The 14,416-nt window shown below is 38.1% G+C and overlaps 1 protein-coding gene across 8 annotated transcripts in view; it reads left to right on the plus strand.

The window, feature by feature from the left end:
• The window catches only part of NCOA6 (nuclear receptor coactivator 6), a 103,921-nt gene that overhangs the window by 16,621 nt on the left and 72,884 nt on the right, over positions 1–14,416 (plus strand). For 6 of the 8 annotated variants that reach the window (XM_058562853.1, XM_058562851.1, XM_058562856.1 and 3 more), the window contains one exon: positions 2,451–2,526. The exons of the other annotated variants lie outside the window; for them this stretch is intronic. The gene's annotated coding sequence lies outside the window, so the exon portion shown is untranslated. The remainder of the gene's footprint in view (positions 1–2,450; positions 2,527–14,416) is intronic. 8 annotated transcript variants of the gene reach the window in all.

Genomic DNA, 14,416 nt, shown 5'->3' on the forward strand with positions numbered 1-14,416 from the left:
GAAATGCCAATCTCCTTGACAGGCATTTTGTTGATTCTTTCAAGGCACTAAGTTTCTATGATTTGGCTGGAGGTTTGCATAAATTTTCCCTTCAGAGCCCTGGACTTGGGAACAGGAAGCATGTAATAGTTTTATAAGAACCTCATGAGAGAGTGTAGGAAGGATGGGATTGGATCTTATGTTAGTTGTGCCATGACAAATGGTCTTTGAGAGTTCACATTTAACAGTTTATTCAGACACTTTTAAATGCCTTATAAATTATCTTGAAACATTTAAGGCTATGTGGTTAAAAGGCCAACTTAACTTTTTGAGTACTATAAGATTTAGGCATTCATGAAAATGTTATTTAAATTACCCATTCCACAAATTTTTTGTTTCCTATATAGTAACTTTAGGAGCAGGAAAGTGCCTAGTGGGTGCCTGGTACCTAGTAGGCAGTTGGTAAAGGGTGGTTGAACAAATGTATCTTGAAAGTACTCAAATTACAGGAGATTAGAAATTATGAGGGCCTTCTGTACACACATTTTCCATTTAAAAAATAGCCCATGGGCCGGCCCGGTGGCACAAGTGGTTAAGTGTGCGTGCTCCGCTGCGGCGGCCCAAGGTTCACTGGTTCAGATCCCGGCCGTGCACCGATGCACCGCTTGTCAAAACCATGCTGTGGCGGCATCCCATATAAAGTGGAGGAAGATGGGCATGGATGTTAGCCCAGGGCCAGTTTTCCTCAGCAAAAAGAGGAGGATTGGCAGATGTTAGCTCAGGGCCGATCTTCCTCACAAAAAAAAAAAGAAAAGAAAAAAATAAATAAAAAATAGCTCATGCTCTGTAAGTCTGAAATGATTTCAAAATATAAAGGTAAAAAAAACTCACGCGAAAGAGTCTCCTGGTGTTGGTAAAGTATTGAGAATAATGTTATTAGCTGTCTTTGAAGGAAGAGGTTTTGTACCTAGACAGCGAATCTAGGAGATTTGTATTTGGCACAAGCTGAAGAATATGCTTGTGCTTATGAGGCAGATACCATAGGAATTCTAGGATTCTTGTTTTACAAATCTACTTAAAACGTTTGAATCGAGATAAAGTGAAAGCATGTAGAATAATAATTAAATTTCGTGATAAATAGTTGAGTTTTCTTAAACCTAGAAGGTACCTGAGATTTTGTTTAGCTCTAGCTTAGTGATTCATGCTCTTATTTTATAATTTAGGAATCTTAGGCCCAGAGAGATTGTGTCCTGCCCAAAATTATACAACAACTTTATTGGAAGATTGTGACTAGAACTCAGGGCACACTCACCCTGCCATGCTCAGCCTACCTCTCTTTCCATTCTGTCACCTTGTGTTTCATTATCATAAATAATGCTAGTCTAGGGGCTGGCCCAGGGGCCCAGCGGTTAAGTGCGCGTGCTCTGCTTTCGCAGCCCGGGGTTTGCAGGTTCAGATCCCGGGCGCGCACCAACGCAGCGCTTGTCAAGCCATGCTGTGGTGGTGTCCCATATAAGGTAGAGGAGGATGGGCACGGATGTTAGCCCAGGGCCAGTCTTCCTCAGCAAAAGGAGGAGGATTGGCATCAGATGTTAGCTCAGGGCTGATCTTCCTCACAAAAAATAAAAATAAATAAATAAATAAATAATGCTAGTCTATTGTCAAGATATACTCAGTTGATTTTCCTACTAATCATTTGACATTTGTATTGAAAACATTATAAAAAATGGATACCGAGGTTATGGAATCTTTGCATGGGTATTACACTTTATTTAATTTTCTTATATGAATGATGCAGCAGCTGCGATGGTACATAGGTGTGAACCCAGCACATCTGTGTTTTCTATTTATTTGTTTGCTTGTTTGTTTTTTGCAGTTGTCATTTGTAATAAGATTTTTTTCAGAGTATAAGTAGGAGAGTAAGTATTAAATTAAAAAATATAATATTATCAGCATATTTATAGTTTTACAACAGAAAGAGTAGGAAAGTGACAGGAAGCACTAAGTCTATAGCTAACTACATGTGTGACCTAGGGTAAATCATGTAACCTCTGTGGGACTCTGTTTCTGCTACCTACTTAATTAGAATCCCTCAGGGATTCTGCCCAGAACAAATGTATCTGTTTTTTAATATTTTTTAATTGAAGTATAACACACATTATGCAAAGTGCACAAATCATAAGGATAATGAATTATAAAATAAACATGCTTGTGTAACCACTACTGATGTATTTTGAAAAAGCTTCCTTAGTGATTATCATAAGCTTTCCTTGTTAAAAAAATCGCTGGACTTAGGACTGTAGATAATCTCATGTCTTTAACAACTCTTTCTAGAGTGAAATTAGCAGAAAGAATGGTAGAATGAATTTGGCCAGTCAAAAAAATTTACTCTGAATAGGTTTATTGGACTAATATATTTAGTCTTCTGATGTTTCTCTTCTTCCTTTTTGCCTTTTTTCCTTTTTGCCTAGGTCCTGGATGGAATGGAGAGGGGTCCTACTGAACCTCTAAATCTTTTCTGAGAGTGGTCAGAGAGTTCTTAAACAGGTCTGTTGATTCTATAGAATACAAATGCAAATTTGATTTATAAAAGACTTGGTTTCAACTTAAGCAAAGGATTGAATTAGAAATAGACTTTAGTTTTTAAAAAAGAAGGCATTTTGATCTCAATGTCTGTAGGGTATTTTACTTTGGCAAGCTGTGTTTGGCATCTGGATTGGACCCAAAGTGACTGAATTAAATAAGGTTTGCTTAGTAGAGAAGCAGTTGAGTCATGTCTTTATCAGTTATGTTGGATATATGTAACAAGGAAGAATTCTTTATTGGTCACATGGGAAGTACCAAGAAAAGGTGAAAGTGTGACTATCTCAGTTTCCATGATTCTGGAGGGGAATGAGGGCATGGATAAATACAAGAAAGAAAATAATTATTTGGCCCTCTTTCTGATGTTCTCAGAATTCATAACGTTGAAAAAAAAAAACAAAGCTACCTTGCAAGTTTCTGATTCAGAGAAGGACAAGTTTTGTATATAGTTTTTTTTTTTTTTTTTAGTCATCTACCTCTATGTCACCACAAATGAACTTTATCATTATTCAGACAGATACAAACTCTAACTTAGTGATTTCCCAAACTTGTCTTCTTCACACTGGAATCGCCTGTAGAACTTGGCAAACTACTGATGCCTTTGTCTCTCTCCCTTGCCCCTACTTAGATTGTGATTTAATTGGTCTGGGGGTATGGCCTGGGTTTTAGAATTTTTAAAAGATCCTTAGGTGATTCTAAAGTGCAGACAAGTTTGGGAACCACTGCTTTAGCTGATTTAAGCAGATCTGGCCACTGTGCAACTTGGGACTTTGTTTTGCATAAATATTTGGATAAATATATAAATAAGGGGATAAATATTTTGATTTAAGAATCTTGTGCTTTAGGGCGGGCCCCGTGACTTAGCAGTTAAGTGTGCGCGCTCCGCTGCTGGCGGCCCGGGTTCGGATCCCGGGTGCGCACTGTCGCACCGCTTCTCTGGCCGTGCTGAGGCCGTGTCCCACGTACAGCAACTAGAAGGATGTGCAACTCTGACCTACAACTATCTACTGGGGCTTTGGGGGAAAAATAAATAAATATAAAGAGTTTATAATGATAAAAAAAAAAGAATCTTATGCTTTAAACCTAAGTTCTTACTAGAATGTAGCTCCATAAAAGTAGGTACTTGTCTATGTTTTCTTCACCGTCCTACCTTCAGCGTTTAGAACAATACCTGGCATATATTGCGTGCTTAAATATTTGTCGAATGAGTGAATGAACCTATCAGTCTCTGGTGAGCTGAGAGTATGCGTTTACCAAGTTTACTAATACTTGAGTGGTCTGAGAAGAGCCCAGCCCCTAGAATCTGACTGCCTGGGCTTGGATCATGACCTTGTCACTTACTAGCTGTACGACCTTAAGCAAGTACTTCTCTGTGCCTCAGTTTCCTCATTTGTATAATGGGGGTAATAGAATCTATTTCATGGGGTTGTTGGGGAGACTAGTTGAGTTAATAACACAAAGTGCTTAGAACAGTGTCTGGTACATACTAGTGTTCGGTAAGTTTTAGCCTCTGTAGAATTTAAGAAGCCCTGGATTCTCTGCAGTTTGGGTAATTTATCTGTAGAATACTGTTCGAGGACTAGGGTAGAATAATGGAATCAGCTGCATTAGGTGTAATTAACGAAGACTTGACAAGGTGATTTTTTTTTGTCAACTTAATGAGGTATAATTTACACACAATAAACTGCATCCATTTAAAAGTGAAATATGTTTTGATGAGTTTTGACAGATGTCTTTATTGGTTTATAGTATTTGTTATGAAACAGCCACCACAACCAAGATACAGAAAATTTCCATCTCCCTAAAAAGTTTCCTTATACTCCTTTGTAGTCTGTCCCTTCCAGCACCCCCACCTATATATCACTTTGCATTTTCTAGAATTGTATATAAATGCATTCATACATTATGTTCTCTTTTGTGTCTGGTTTCTTTCACTCAGCACAATGATTTTGATATTTATCCTTGTTGTTGCATGTATTAGTAGTTCATTCCTTTTTAATGCCGAGTAGTGTTTTTGTTGTATGGATATAACATATTTGTTTATCCGTTCACCTGTGATAGGTGATGGACATATGGGTTGTTTCCAGTTTTAATAATTGTGAATAAAGCTGCTATAAGCATTTTTGTACAAGTCTTTGTGTAGACATGTTTTCATTTATTTTTGGGTAAATCCCTAGCAGTGGAATTTCTGGGTTGTATGGTGTATCTAACTTTTCAAGAAACTGCCAGGCAGTTTTAAAGGAGGTGAATATTCAGCAGGATTTCCAAGGAGGGTGCATTAGTTCTCTCTGGTTGCATAACAAATTACCACAAATTTAGCAACTTAAAACAACATACATTTATTATGGCATGGTTTCCATGGGGTCAGGAATCTGGGCACAGCTTAAGTGGGTCCTCTGTTTCAGGGTCTCTTACAGGGCAGCATTCAAGGTGTCAGCCAAGGCTGGAGTCTCATCTCAGTGGTTGACTGAAGAAGGAGCTGCTTCCAAGCTCTCTTGGTTGTTGGGAGAATTCACTTCCTCAACGGATGTTGTGTTAAGGTCCTTGATTTTTCACTGGCTGTTGGCTGGAGGCTGCTCTCAGTTCCTTGCCACCTGGCCTCTCCAAGGTGGCAAACTGAGAAGGCAATAGAGAGAGTCTCCTAGGGAGACTCAACTCACAATCTTTTATAACCTAATCATGAAAGTGACATTCCATTACCTTTGCCGTATTCTATTGGTTAGAAGCAAGTCACTAGGCCAGCCCACACTCAGGAGGGAGGATATTACACAAGGGCATGAATATCAGAAGGCTGGAATGATTGATGGCTATCTTAGAAGTCCATCTATCCCAGAAGGTATGGCTTAGGGCCAGGCTGGGAGTAGATAGGACATTATAGGGGGTGAAAAAGTAGCTTGTGAAATTTTCTTTACCTTCTCTCTGTCAAACTGTATCTCTTTCTTCCTTCTCTCTGTCTGTCACATCAGCCTCTCCCCTTCAAGAACAGACATAAAGGTCATTCCTACAGTGAGATATTAATCTTGAGGATTTTTTCTGAGAGATTCAATTAAGGCCTCTCCCTGAATCATTTAGTGTTTATATATGTATTTTTAAAAAAACATTTTGTTATGGAATTGAGACAGATACAAAAGTAGAATACTATGATGAACCCCCATGTACCTTTCACCCAGCTTCAACAGTTTATTTTTTGTCAATCTCGTATGTATAATTTACCTACAGTAAAATGCACTCATTTTAAGTGTACAGTTTGCATTTTGGCAGATGTATATATCCCCAACATCAAAATATAGAACGTTTTCCCTCCAGAGATACATTATGCTCTTTTGTAATCAATCCTCACCCTAGACCCAGGCAAGTAGACATCTGGTTTCTATTACTATGGGTTGTTTTGCCTGTTTTAGAATGTCGTAGAAATGTCTGGATCCTTTTGATCACCATGAAGTTTTTGAGATTCATCCACGTTGTTGGATATATCACTAGTTCAGAGTTTTTCAACTTTGGCACTAAGGACATTTTGGGCTGAATAATTCTTTGTTTTGGAGACTGTCCTGTGCATTGTAGGATATTTAGCAGCAGCATCCCTGACTTCTATCCACTAGATGTTGTTAGCACTCTTCTCCCCAGTTGGAACAATCAAAAATGTCTCCAGACATTACCAGATGTCTCCTAGGGGATAAAATCGTCTCCCTCCACTGGTTAAGAATCCTTAAAATAGTTGATCCTTTTTATTGTTGGGCAGTATTCTGTTGTAGGGATATACTACAATTTATCCATTTATTAATTGATGGATATTTAGGTTGTTTCCAGTTTACTTTCACTTTGAGGCTATTATAAATAGACTTGCTATTAACTTTCATAGGCAAGTCTTTGTGTAGACATGTTTTCATTTATTTGAGTAAATACCTAGGAGTGAGATTGCTGGGTCCTACGATAAGTATATGCTTAACTTTATAAGAAACTGACAAATTGTTTGTATCTTTTTACATTCCCACCAGTATGAGAGTTCCAGTTGCTCTACATCCTTGCCAACATTCGATATTATCATTTTTTAATTTTAGCCATTATGGTAGATGTGTTATATCTTTGTGGCTTTAATTTGCATTTTCCTGGTTGATGATATTGAGCATCTTTTCATGTGCTTACTGTAAAGTGTCTTTCAAGTCTTTTGCCTCCCACAAAAAAATCTTTCGCCCATTTTTTATTGAATTGTTTGTCATCTTATTGAGTTTCCTTTGTCTTTTTCCATATGTGTGTATAAACATACACACACAATTAAGAAAATTGAAATAATGAATGCAGTTTTATATATTTTTATATTTAAAATAGGAACATTTCCAATGATGTTAAATATTTTTGAAAACATGAATTTTAATGCAGAAGCAATATTTGAGTTCATTTAAATTTTTTAACCACTTCTTTTGTTGTTGAACCAGGAGCTAGCTTCCAGTTTTTCACTATTAATAATATTTTGATGAATTAAAATTTTTAACCACATCTTTAATTATTTTATTAGGTTAGATTCCTAGATGTTAAGGATGGGCCGGCCCCGTGGCTTAGCGGTTAAGTGCGCGCGCTCCGCTGCTGGTGGCCTGGGTTCTGATGCTGGGCGCACACCGACACACCGCTTCTCAGGCCACGCTGAGGCTGCGTCCCACATACAGCAACTAGAAGGATGTGCAGCTATGACATACAACTATCTACTGGGGCTTTGGGGGGAACAAAAGATGTTAAGGAGAATGAACATTTTAAAGCAAAATATGGATGTTAGTCTATTTCATTATACCTTTGCCACAATCGAGTATTTTATTTTAAAAATCTTTGCCAGGGGCCGGCCTGGTGGTGTAGTGGTTAAGTTCAGCGGGCTCTGCTTTGGCAGCCCTGGTTTGCAGATTCAGATCCTGGGTGCAGACCTACACCACTTATCAGCCATGCTGTGGCAGCAACCCCCATGCAAAATAGAGGAAGATTGGCAGAGATGTGAGCTCAGGGCAAATATTCCTCAAGCAAAATGAGGAAGATTGACAGAGGATGTTAGCTTAGGGTGAATCTTCCTCAGCAAAAAGAAAAAAAAAATTGCCAGTTTGATGTTGGAAGAAAGGCATATTTCATTTTGCTTTTCTTTGATTACTTATGAAATGTAATAAACTTCATTAATTTATTGATGATCTCTATTTCTAAATTTATAAATTGTCCATTTTTGGGGTCAGTTTTTCTGTTGGGATGATGTTTTCCTTAATTTTTAAAAGGGTTTTAAATATTAAGTTTGTTAACCTTTTGTCATTTACAAATATAATTCCCAACATGTATTTTGCCTTTTTGCTCCTGTGTACTTTGACCTGCAAAATTTTAAAAATAATAATGTAATTATATAATCAAATATATATTTTGCTTTAGCTTTTCAGTTAATGAACTGATAAATATGTTTGAATATATAACCAGTATATGATTGTAGTAGTACTATTTTATTTTTTATTTAAATTTAACTCATTAGCCAGAATTTTTTAGTATACATTGTTTCTATGGTCTGCAAGTTTGTGTCCCCCCCAAATTCAGATATTGAAATCCAAATGCCCAATGTGGTGGTGGTAGGAGGTGGGCCTTTTGGGAGGTGCTTAGATCATGAGGGTGGAGCCCTCATGAATGAGATTAGTGCTCTTATAAGAGAAACCACGCAGAGCTCCCTAGCCCCTTCCATCATTTGAGGACATAGCAAGTTGGCAGTCTGCATCCCGGAAGAGGATCTTCACCAGAACCTGACCATGCTGGCACAATGATCTTGGACTTGTCAGTCTCTAAAACTGTGAGAAATAAATTTCTATTGTTTATAAGCCACCCAGTCTGTGGTATTTTGTTATAGCAGCTCAAACAGACTAAGCCAATTGTGAAGTGAGAATTTAATAAAAATTTTTCCAAATACTCAACCAATTTGTCCCAAACTACAAAATAAAATCACCCCCCCAAGAAATATGACACAACATTTATTAATGAGCAATCAGAAGAGAAATAGATAAAAAGAAAGGTTGTACACAACAACCCACAAAATGGAAGACAATATTTACAAATCATATATCTGATAAGGGATTTGTATCTAAAATATATCAAGAACTCTTACAACTCAATAATAAAGACAAACATCCCAATTAAAAAATTGGCAAAGGATTTGAATAGATATTTCTCCAAAGAAATTATGCCAATGACCAATAAAGGTATGAAAATATGCTCAACACCATTAGCCACCAGGGAAATGCAAATCAAAACCACAGTGAGATACCACTTCACACCCACTAGGATGGCCATAATCAGAAAGATAATAACAAGTGTTGTTGAGGATGTGGAGAAATTGGAACCCTTATACACTACTGGTGGGAATGTAAAATCATGTAACTGCTTTGGAAAACAGTCTCGCAATTTCTCAAAAGGTTAGACATAGAGATAACATATGACCCAGCTATGACCCATATACACCCAAGAGAAATGAAAACATATGTTCACACAAAAATTGTACACATATATTCGTAGCAGCATTATTCATAATAGTGAAAAGGGGAAACAACCCAAATATCTATCAACTGATGAATGAATAGATAAATAAATGTGGTATTTCCATGCAAAGGGATATTATTTGGCAATTTAAAAAATGAAGTACTGGGCCGGTGCTGTGGCTTAGTGGTTGGGTGCGCGCGCTCCGCTGCTGGCGGCCCGGGTTCGGATCCTGGGCACGCACCGACACACCGCTTCTCTGGCCATGCTGAGGCCGTGTCCCACATACAGCAACTAGAAGGATGTGCAGCTATGACATACAACTATCTACTGGGGCTTTGGGGGAAAATAAATAAATAAAAATTATTAAAAGAAAAAAGAAAAAAAAAGAAAAAATGAAGTACTGTTACTTGCTACAACAGCTTGAAAAAATTATGCTAAGTGAAAGAAGCCAGTCACAAAAGACCACTTATTGTATGGTTCCAATTATATGAGATATCTAGGATAGAACAGTGCTCTTTGTCCTTGTCTAAAACTCTTAATCCTTTAATCGTTAAATTAATGATAGAGCATATTAGCAAAATGTTCATAGTACTCAGGTGATGATGATGATGACTAATAATAGTTCATTTTTATTTTTTACCTTATATATCTTCCTTTTCAATAATTACTTTTTAAAAGTAGCATTTGGTGCTAATCATATTTATAATAATTATTTAAACTTAGCCGTATGTTTAACTGATTTCATCTCTTTCTTCCTATTTTCAAGGTCTTTCGTTTTGGTTAATTATTATTCAGATAATATTTTTATGAAAAGTACTCGATTGGTATACTTTCATCTGAAAGTATCTTTATGTTGATTTCACACTGAATGACAGCTTGGCCAGGGAAGAGGCAGAATCATTAGGTCACATTATTTTCCACTCCTAATTCTTTATTATTTTGCCATTGTCTTCTGGTCTTGCAAAGCAAGGCATTTTCTTCATCCTTGAAACCTAAAAGTTTCATCAGAACAAATCTAGTTGTTAACTATCTTTTTGGTAATTTTGCCTGGTATTTTGTCAGCTCTTTTGATTATTGTTTCTGTTCAGTTGTTTCAGGGATAACAATTAGTTGACATTTATTTCTCTCTTCTCTCCTTATCAATCTTCTCTCATTGTTTTCATTACTTTGTCCTTTCCCTCTCCATTCTGGAAGAGTTTCTCAAATTTGGTATCCCCACATTTCTAATTAAGTGTTCTGCTCTTTACTCTTTCTAGGAAAGATTTGAATTCTGCTTTGGTATATTTATTTTATTTATAATTTTCCCTTTTCTTTTCCTGCTCTCTTATTTCCACCTGCATCTCAACTAGTTCTTTTCATTTCTGCCTGTGTTTTATCAAATTTGTTGAGAGTAATGTAGTTGATTTCTAAAATTTAACCTGTTGCTCTTTATATGTTCATTTTCTGGCCCGGCCCCGTGGCTTAGCGGTTAAGTGTACGCGCTCCGCTGCTGGCAGCCCCGGTTCAGATCCCGGGCACGCACCGACACACCGCTTCTCCGGCCATGCTGAGGCCACGTCCCACGTACAGCAACTAGAAGGATGTGAAACTATGATGTACAAATCTACTGGGGCTTTGGGGGGGGGAAATAAATAAATAAAATTATATATGTTCATTTTCTGAATTACAGAGGCAGAGTTTCTCTTACGTTGCGAAATGTTTTTCAGTCCCTCCCCTCAGTTCTTATTCTTCCTTAAATGAGGAGAGGGATATACAGGTCTAGCATTTGCCAGATAAACAGGGTAGATAGGTTCCCTCACTGGCTATCTGCTAGCTGTATGAATTCTCCTTTCAGATGTTAAGTTAAAGGACTAATTGGTGCACATAATTTCTGAATACTTTCTAGTGTCTAACAGTCATTTATGTGCCTCCTGCTGGATTGAGAGGGTGAAATCCCTTCCTCTTGCCTGATAATTTGTTTGTTTTTTGTGAGGAAGACCAGCCCTGAGCTAACATCCGATGCCAATCCTTCTCTTTTTTGCTGAGGAAAACTGGCCCTGGGCTAACATCCGGGCCCATCTTCCTCTACTTTATATGGGACGCCGCCACAGCATGGCTTGACGAGCGGTGCGTCAGTGCGCGCCCGGGATCTGAACCTGTGAACCCCAGGCCACCGCAGCAGAGCGCACGCACTTAACCGCTTGCGCCACCAGACCGGCCCTGAGAATTTGTTTTGTGATCATTTGAAGCCTAGGCTACAAACAGTTGTGGTTCCCAGAACGTAATGCTCCCAGAACATTTGCTCTCTCAGCCCTTCCTATGTGTCTTCAAATCCCAGGATGTATGTACTACTCTGTATGTTACGGAGTCTGAAGTAGAGAGAGAAAGCTGTGGGCTTGTAATAGCACTGACCATTCTAAGTGGGTCTCTCACAGTAGGGTGGTGCACCTCATCACCACCATTGCCACCTCAGGAGAAAGCTGTTTTGGAGCAGGCAGTTGGAGGAGGTACAGCCACATGTTGGGGGTTAGTTAGAAACCTGTTAACCTTCCTGCCTGACTGTATTGTTGAGTCTCAAGCCCCATTCCTGCTCTTTGGCAGAAAAGTCGCCTTTGAGTCCAGCAGTTCTTTGAGCAGCAGTCCTAGTTTCCATAGCTGTTAATAACTCTGACTCTCAGTGTTTCCTAAAGTATGCCAATGAAAAATTAGGGTGCAAGTGATGATAGAAATCAACTAGGCATTGTTAGGTAGCCTCCATTTTAACTCCCAGCTTTGGGTTAACTTTTTGAAAGAAGGAAGATGAAAGAAGAGTGTGGAGGACAGTCACTAGTGGAAGAAGGAAGAGTTCAAGATCTTGCACCAAATGATTTCCAGTTTCTCGAGGAAATATGATAACACCAAAGTCAAATAGCCAAGGTTTAAAATAGTCATAGTGTCCCTAGATCTGAAAAGCATGTTAGCCCCTCATTTTCTAAATGACAACATGGAAGCCAAGAAAGGTTTAAGAGACTCCAAGGTCACAGACAGAAAAAACAAGATGGAACTTAGGGTGGTATAGTTCACGTTTAGATTCTGTACAGTTATGTTTTGTTTGATTTTCTCACAAGCAATATGATCTTATATCACTGATGTTAAAAACAAAAAATTTTAAAGAAACAACCAAAGTTTATAATAAGCAAAAGAGAAGAGAAAGCTTTTGTTTTTCCTTCATCGCTTTCTTGGTGCAAATTCTTAAGCCACATTCCCTATCGGACTCAGTTACGTCATCCAAAGGCAAATTAAATAATGTATGAAAAGTGTGGTTCTAAACTTTGGCTGCATATTAGAATCGCCTGGATAATGTTTAAATACCAAGCTCAGGCCACAGTGCAGACCTAGTATGACTCAGGCATTATTATTTTTAAAAGTTTCCCAAATGATTATAATGTGTAGCCAAGGTTGAGAGCTACTGAAGTTCTTTCAAAGCATATACTCATTTGATGTCAGGTATTCTGACTTCAGTCATTTTGGAGTAGTTAGGGCAGTTCTAATTAGTGAATATTGGCCTGAAATAGACTAGATCACTTGATTCTGATATTTATACTAACTGTCCACTGTGTGAGTGGGGTAGAGTCACCCTGGTGAGAAGAAAGCACTGAACTTGAGAAGAAGCACTGAACTTGAAGTTGAAAGACCAAGATCTCGTCCTGATCCTGCCACAATCTTAGTCTGTAACTTCAGTTAAGTCACAATACCATTGTCTAGGTGTCTTTGAGAGTGGAGGAGTTAGACTAATTATTTGTAAATTCCTTTCTGTCTCTTATACTTCAAGTTTATGAGCCAGTGGGGATGAGGGAGGGGCAGCTGGTGGACTTTGTGTGCCTGAAGAATAGGTGAGCATGGGGGCCCATGATACTGATAAGAGCATTGTTGAAGGAGCCAACTGTGGGATGGGAAGGGAGTGAGTGGTGAAACAAAGTGTGTGAACAACAGAACCTGGAGGTAAGGGAGCTGGGGTGGGATAGGGCTGGGGAACAAGTGTGGGAGACTGGCCTAAGGGAATATTTTTGGAGGTAGTAGCAGTGGCTTAGCATCTGGTAATAATGTGGTCCAGGTTCTTATATTACTGTCAGGTGGCTCACGGGGGAAATGTGGTCAGAGGAGCTTCCACAAGGAGATAGAAAGGCGAGGATATTTTTGTTGTTGCATGTCTGAGATGGGGTAACAGTAGAAATATTATCATTACTGCTAAGGGTTTAAAAGCTGGTAGATAGCTGGCTTTTGTTTTCAATAGATAATACATTCACATGGCTCAAAAGTCGAAACGTTCTAAAAAAGATACAGTGAGAGGTCTTGATCCCGCCCTCAGCTCCCATGGGCCTTAGTTACACCTTTCCCCGCCAACTTTTTGATATGAAAAATTTCAAATATACAGAAAAGTTGAAAGAATAATGTAATGATGATATTTGCTATATTTGCATCATCTCTCTATCTACCTATCTATCTTTGCTGAATACTTTGAAAATAAGTTGCAGACATTATGATACTTTATCCCTAAATGTTTCAGCATGCATCTCCTAAGAATAAGGGCATTCTCTACATAATCACAAATAACATTACCACACCAAAGAAAAATTTTTTTAATGCCCTAATGTCTTCTGTTACTCACTTCACGTTCAGTTTTTCCCAAATATCTAAAAATTATTTTATGGCTGTTTTCTTCAAATCAGGTCTAAGTAACGTTCATGCATTGCATTTGATTGTTATATCTCTTCAGTCTCTTTTAATCTAGTACTGTATCCTGTCCCTAATTTTTTCCCCAAGATTTTGGGTTTTGAAGAGATCAGCTCAGTTTTGTTGTAGCAAGTCCCACATTCTAGATGTGATTATTTCTTCATGTGATCGATTACTTCTTCTTGTGATTTTTTCTTTTAAAAATTTCTATATGTAATTTTTCTTGTTGCTCTATCTCCTGAATTTCCTATAAAGGAGAAATTAGGTTTGAAGACTTGTTTAGACCTATCTTAGGCATTTTTGGTAGTAACACATCATAGATGATGCCTTGTACTTCAGGTTACATCACATCAGGAGGCATAAATGAAAGGTCTCATTCTAATTGTTGCTGAGTTTGATCACTAGGTTAAGCTGGTGACTGTCAAACGTCTCCACTCTAAAGGTACTCGTTTTTCTCTTTGCAGTTAGGAAGTAATCTGTGGAATAATCCTTTGGCACCATGAGAATCTTCTGTTCCCTAACAATTTTCACCAAATGATTTTTAGTATCCTTTGGTCATCCTTGCCTGAATTATTTATTTCATTGGAGGTTGCAAAATGATGATTTTTAAAAATTCTTTCTTTTCTTCCACATTTATTAACTGGCATTCTTCTGTAAAGGAGAGCTTTCCGTCTCTACT

This window comes from Diceros bicornis, chromosome 19 (genome assembly GCF_020826845.1).
Source record: "Diceros bicornis minor isolate mBicDic1 chromosome 19, mDicBic1.mat.cur, whole genome shotgun sequence".
NCBI lineage: Eukaryota > Metazoa > Chordata > Mammalia > Perissodactyla > Rhinocerotidae > Diceros > Diceros bicornis.